General features: G+C 39.3%; 1 pseudogene; it reads left to right on the top strand.

Annotated features, from left to right (window-relative positions):
* The first annotated feature begins 6165 nt into the window (after positions 1–6165).
* On the top strand, positions 6166–7158 carry LOC150004037 (metalloendopeptidase OMA1, mitochondrial pseudogene; annotated as a pseudogene).
* Positions 7159–7167: the final 9 nt, after the last annotated feature.

The raw sequence follows: 7167 nt of genomic DNA on the forward strand, positions 1-7167 counted from the left end.
AGGGAAAGAAGCTGGGATTCAAATCAATGATATGGAACATAAGGTAGAGATAAACATTCAACTAGAATAAAATGAAGAAAAAATAATTCAGAAAAAATGAGAAGAGTATAAGAAGACTCTGGAACATTTCCAAAAGTACCAACATCCAAATCATAGGGAGGCCAGAATGAGAGGAGGAAGAGCAAGAAATTGAAAACTTACTTAAGAAAATAAGGAAAGAAAACTCCCCTAATTTGGTGAAGGAAATAGACATACAAGTCCAGGAAGCACAGAGGATCCCAAACAGGTTGGACCCGAAGAGAACCAGACCAAGGCTCATCATAATTAAACTGCCTAAGATTAAAGATAAAGAGAGAATCTTAAAAGCAGCAAGAGAAAAGCAGATCATTCATTACCTATAAAAGAGTTCCCATAGACTATCAGCTGATTTCTCAAAAAAATAAATAAATAAATAAATAACTTTGCAGGCAAGATAGGACTGGCAAGATGCATGTGAAGTGATGAAAAGCAAGGACCTACAACCAAGATTACTTTGTCCAGGAAAGGTATCATTTAGAATGGAAGCGCAGATAAAGTGCTTCCCAGACAAGGTAAAGCTAAAGGAATTAATCATTAGCAAGTCATTATTACATGAAATGTTAAAGAGATGCATTTAAGAAAAAAAAGAAGATCAAATCTATGAACGTTAAAATGATAACAAACTCACAACTATCAACAACTGAATCTTAAAAATAAGCTAAGCAAACAACTAGAACAGGAACAGAATCATAGGTATGTGGATCATTTGGAGGATTATCAGCTGGGAGGGGGAAGGGAGAGAATGGGGGAAAAGATGCAGGGATTAAGAAGCATAATTGGTAGGTGCAAAATAGACAGGGCGATGTTAAGAATAGTATAGGAAATGGAGAAGCCAAAGAACTTATATGCATGACCCATGGACATGAACTAAGGGGTGAGGGATTGCTGGAGGGAAGGAAGTACAAGGCAGAGGAGGTAAAGGGGAAAAACTGGGACAACTGTGATAGCATAATCAATAAAATACACTTAAAAAAGTAAGAGGAGAAAATAAAAAGGAAAATAAAAAGTAAGGAATCATTTGGGTCCACTGCCAAGAAGAGTTAAGAAAGCTGATTTCTTAAGATAAACTGAAGTAAAACAAAATATACTCCATATGTTGAAACTGTATACTTAGTTTGAGATAAACAAAAACATGTTTAGAGAATAGCTGCCATAATTAAAAAGAAATTAAAAGAAAGAAAGAAAAACCATCTGGGGTAGATACATATTTACACACACACACACACACACACACACACACACACACACACACACTACACAGTGATTCCAAAACTTGAAGTTTTACTTGATTTAAGTAAACTTGCTTGTTGCAAAAGGACATTGCAACAGTCTTTGCCCAAAGCACCCCGTGTTCCAGGCTGGAGCTACCCAGGTCAACTCAGGATTGCTCAAACACCAGGAGACCTTTCCAAAGCCTGTCCTTTGTTCCTGCTTTCTTCCCTGCTGTGAATGTACATGCTCCCCTTTCCCCCCGGACAACTCCAAATGACCCCTGAGCACCCAACTCAAATGCCACCTGCTCCCAGCCATGAGCCTGACATGCAGCACAGTTCATAATGGCTCCTCATCTGTGAGCTCTGCGCATGTGTATCACTTTCCTGTGGCCGCTGTAACAAAATACCAGACTCAGGGCAGCTGAAAACAATTGCTTATTGTTTCACAGTTCCGGAGGCTAGAAGTCTAACATCAGTCCTTCTGAGGCATGACAGGAAAATCTGTTCCAAGCCTTTCTCCTAGCTTCCAACGACGCCTGGTGATTCTTGGTGTTCTTCACACTAGAAATGCATCTCTCCAGTCTCTAGTTCCATCTTCACATGGTGCTCTCTCTGTGTCTGTGTCTGCACATGCCATCTTCTTAGGACACCAGTCTTGTTGGCTCAGGGCCCCACCTTCCTCCAGTATGACCTCATGCTCACAAGTCACATCTGCAATCACCTCATTTCCAAATATGGTCACTGTCTCAGGTACTACAGGTTTGGACTTCAACACATCCTTTTGGAGACACAATTCAACCCAAAGCAACATGTCTCTAATATAGATCCAGTCTCACTGAAGGAGTCGAATGTATGTATGCAGGTCCATGTCTGCCACCCTCAAAGAAGTTGCTGAGAAACTCCATTTCAAGGACTATATATATATATATTCTCAACCTTGTATTTCCAAGACTGAGCATTATTAATTCATTGTTAATGTTTTCTAAATTGAATTAAATACAGAGAAGCATAGAGAGAGGGTTTCTGATGAAAGCTAAAAAGAGGCTAGGAGGCAGTTAAGTATATATTGGAGAGGGAACATGAACAGGTGTTGACCCTCCCATCACTACACTTTCCAGAGGGGGCTTCTTCCTCTGCTGTGTGCCATGTGGCAGCAAAGAACCCTTGCTTGAAGCCTCATGTTTGAATGTAGCTGTCTCTGTGGAGGTAGCTGTACAGATAGTATCGACACTGTCGCTTCTCTGTTTGCCTCACTTTATCCTTAAAAACCTGAGAATTAGAGAAGAAAGAGTGATTTAAAAATTCCGTGAAGCATGTCAACTCTTCTTTATCAAATGAAATTCTGCTCCAAAGCTCAGTCTAAACAACAGGTCTATGTGTGAAGCTTCCAGGGTCCAGGTGAAGAAGAAGAGCCTGCAAGGCCACCATCTCAGTCATCCCGAGGGAGTCTTCATAGGAAGTGCCAAGGATTCTGGAAACAGATTTATAGCCACTGGGGCCCAATGAAAGTCCAGGCTTGGTATGTAGTCCTAGACATAGAGGGTTATTCATTAAAAAGGAGGAGAAGGAGGAAAAGGAAAAGGAAGAGAAAAGGAAGAAAGGGGAGGGGGAGGGGAAGAAGAAGAAATGGAAATGCTTATTAGAAAATAAGAGACACTGGGGAGAGAAATGGTAAGGAGGGTTAAAGATCTTGGGGACAGCTTGCTATTGACCATAGCACAGTATTTCTAAGTGGCATCCCCATTTTGTCTTTGTACAATAGTCATGTCGTCGATCCTGAATTAGTTTGGCAATTTTTTTTTGCAAGGACCTTGTTATTTTAAGCATATCATAAATATCTGATCACAAAGGTATCATAATCTGAAAGACAGACAATGTAGAAGACTTCATGTGAGTTTTAACTAATGAATCACAGAAAAATGGACTTGTCGTAGTCAAGCTAGCGGTATCTAAAGCAACTTAAAAATATCGCTTATCGATACTGGCTTCAGCCATCATGAACCGATAGTATTTCCGAGGGCACACATTTTGTGGTATGTTTCTGCACCTTGGTGCGTACTGATCCTTCATCCTGATGTGCCTGTCCCTACCTTCAATGCCTATTCTTTTGAAATGTAACTAAAGCTTACCATTCTCTGGGAACCGTTCTCTGAACATTCAGGTCCAATGGACCACGTTTTCCTTCATGTACATCCTCTGTACCTTGAATTGAATTGATACAGTTGTACTGTTACATCGACTTGTAAACTATTTATTCAATTGCTGCTTATTTTCAAATAATGGGTTCTTCTGGGCAGCTTTATCTCTGAATGTCCAACTCCCCAGTAATTATTCACTGTGCTTGGCACAAAATAGTTGTTGATAAGTGTTTGCTAAATGAATGAACTAGTGTATAGGAGAATCTATTTCAAAACATTTTGAAGTTTTAAGGTGATCTTGGAAAAAGTATCAGGATGGGTGTAGGCATAATTTTGATGTCAGTATTCTATTTAATTTGTATAAGAGAAATGAAATGCTGCAGTCAAATCTCTGGTGGCTTTATATTCCTGACTCAACACAGTCATGACAAGGGAACACAGAAAATGGACAGTTTTTTTTTTTTTTTTCAGACCTCTCTTGGAAATTAGCCCAAGAGCCAAATGTTTTATTTTAATGGTATGTTTCTTCTCTCATACCACAACTAGTAAACATTTCAGATCACACATACACACAATGTTTGTTTGTATTTACTATAATTCCCTATGAAACTCCAGATGCTTGGACCGTTCAGGCATCTAATACATGTTTGATGCATTAAGGAATAACTGAAGGGACCCTTGGATAAAATGAGCTAAGATTCTGACATCCATTAGCAAGCTGTTACCAGATTTCATCTGCCTAGTTTGAATGTAGGCCATCCATTTGGAGAGAGGGAATAAAAAAATGTGATGCAAATAACTGATCTGTTCAATGCCTTTGAATCAATACTTAAAATGTAATTCCTTATAAGACATTTGGTACACCAGGAGGTAGAATACTAAGTTCTGGCTCCAGGTTTGCCCCCATATGGCTATGGAAAATTAACTTTTTTGGCTGAGTAGATTGAGCTTGGTCCCACCTACATTAATATATTCTGACTTTATGGAACATAAGCCAGATTTTCTTTAGGTTCAGTAAAGTTCAAAATGATTCTAACATGATTATACATGAGGCTGGATTATAACACTTGTACATCTCAGCAGGCTTTTAATTTGGTGTCATTGGTAAGCAGGCATCATCTCGAAGCTTCAATTTAAAGAAAAAAAATTCTGTCCTTTTGATTAATTTCCAGGAAGAGCTGTTGAAAAAAGAAACACCTCATCCTTTGTGCCTCGAGCAACGTACCTCTGGTTTCATAATTCTCTGCTGCTCTGTAGCCTAAAAGTCTTCGGGTAAGCTCAGACCTCCGTCTTAGAGAAGAGTTTCATTGAGCATCATTTGAAAGGGGAGCATGCCTCTGGGGCTAGAAATAGTAAGGGTCTCACTCACCAGCAGTTTATCAAATGTTTCTTCCAACTATGTGTCGCACTTCCCGAGAATTCTGGCATACTAAGCATCCTCCAACTTCTTACACTCCCTGCTCACTTTATAAATCATTTTTCTGATCAATGTCAGGGTAACATGCCATGTCTGATCATGCATTTATACAGCGCTTAAAACTCAAAGTGCCTTTATCTGAATTAATCTGGGTAAAGCCTCTCGAGTCTTCAAATGGCAGATCAGATTGATTTCTGCTCATTTTTCAGATAGGGAAATTGAGTCTCAGAACTTTTCAGATTTATGAAAGGGTAGATAATAAAAGTGGATGGACTTGGGCCTTGAACCTAAGTATTTGGTTTCCAGCTCAAGCCTAATTAATCACACCATAGTGCTCTACTGGACATTTAAAAACAACTGTGCTTGCTCATGCATTTTTTCTTTTTCCTTCAACATATTTACTGTGCATCTATTATTTGCAGATATTATACTTGGTGTTAGTATGACTAATGGTAATCAAACCAAAATCCCTTTTCTCATTGAGCTTTTAGTGGGGGAGGAAAAGATATAGGCAATGGCAAAGCTTACTAACTCACTCAGAAAGGTAAGCACATGAACACACAATCGCGAATTGAGAAAAGTTATCTTTGCTTTTGCCAACACTAAGATAATTAAGCAAAAGAAAGATGAGCTTCATCTCTGGACTGTAGCTGCTACTAGAAATTATATTTTATTCCAAGTTAATTCACCGGCCAACTAGAGAACAAAGTAACACACTAGCTCTATCCTCACTAGACTATCAAGTACAAACCAACCATACAGCATATAAAACAAACAAGCAAGTAGCCCCGAGTAGGTAAATCAAGGTGATGGGTCAGCTTTTCTGCCTGGAAACTTCCATTTCTATAGGACTTTTAATAACAAAAGAACAAGATGCCTCGTGAGTACCAAAAATAAGAAAATGTAGACAATTACCCAAAAATGTACTGCATGAAATAACTCTTTTTAAAAAGATGGCTACTGATTTAAAAAGTTGAGTCATTCCTGCCCTTTCGGGGGTTTGCATACTTCACAATTTCAAGCTGCTTCATTTATTCTCTTGATAATTTTTAAAGCAAGTCACTGTGGTCAGGGGCATAAGAAAATGGTGCAGGCAGTTTCCCCTAATGAAAAGGAACTATCTATTTATTCATGTATCTATTGCCTTCACCCCCGTTCTGCTACTGCTCAGGGATTTCACATGCTGATAGTTGTGATTTTCTGAACAAAGTGGTTTTTTAAAAATTATTATTATTGCATTTTTCCCCATTACCATTGAAAAAGGAACTATTTAAAGGGAATGAAAGAAAGAACAAACACATGGAAGCCAGTCCATGGTATGAGTAGCTCAGGATGGCTACATACAATATTCTATTTCACTCACCTGGAAGGGAGTCCGGGCGCAGAAGGAGAGAGCTACTGTTATTGGGGGAAGAACATTTCAGACTTTTATCAGAACTGGAATATGAAGTATGGATGGGAGAATTGAAATATGAAATGCTAACTGAGAGAGATATGCCCAATACTTGACTGCTAAAGAAGGGGTTTGTCATCCAATTGAATATAGGAAATCTATCCCAGGAATCTCTGAGAGCAGTTGGGTTATTCATGTGGTTGATTCTCCAAATATAAATGTTTGATGCTTCCAAATAGACGTGTTTATCTTCCCTGGGCTTTTAAATAGTGTAACTGATATACGTCTACTTCCCTTCCTCGATGCCGTGAAACAGCACAGGCACTTCTTGGGCCTGGTGCAGAAAAGCCTAGCTTGGTTCATTTATTGAATTTCCTAGGTCTGACTTTTCATTTTTCCACAATGATTTGGGCCACTTGTCCTCAAGAAAGGTAGGAACTTTTGGGGCAGCAAATACAGCCTAAATGTCAGCAGTGTATGCTTGCTGAACCATACAGTAGAACACTGGAGACTGGAGCTGACAAACTTGGACTACAGCTTGCTGCAAAGGCTTGTGTGCACCTCTGAGCCAGTTCAGTGTTTTGGCAGCAGGCAGAAAATTGCAGAGAGCGTCCATGGTCGTTGCAAGTTGCCAGAATGGATATTCACACACCCTTCTCATGGAAATTGAGCTGAGCACTTGGATCGCTTACCCCTCAAGCTCTCAAAATTAGACGGAGCTGCGATTGCCCACCGCTTTTGGAACTAGACCCTTGATTACCATTTCAACTCACTATGAAACGTTTTCTTGAAGAATTAGAGAGAGGAAGATGATGTATCACTGTTAAAAAACAGAAAAGGGATACTCTTCCCATTCAGGAACAGGAAACAATGTCATCAGCATATACAGTTGAGGAAAACAACTTGCGGTTGAATTAAAATTGATGA

Source organism: Furipterus horrens, unplaced genomic scaffold (assembly GCF_987537825.1).
Source record: "Furipterus horrens unplaced genomic scaffold, mFurHor1.1.pri manual_scaffold_7, whole genome shotgun sequence".
Lineage (NCBI taxonomy): Eukaryota > Metazoa > Chordata > Mammalia > Chiroptera > Furipteridae > Furipterus > Furipterus horrens.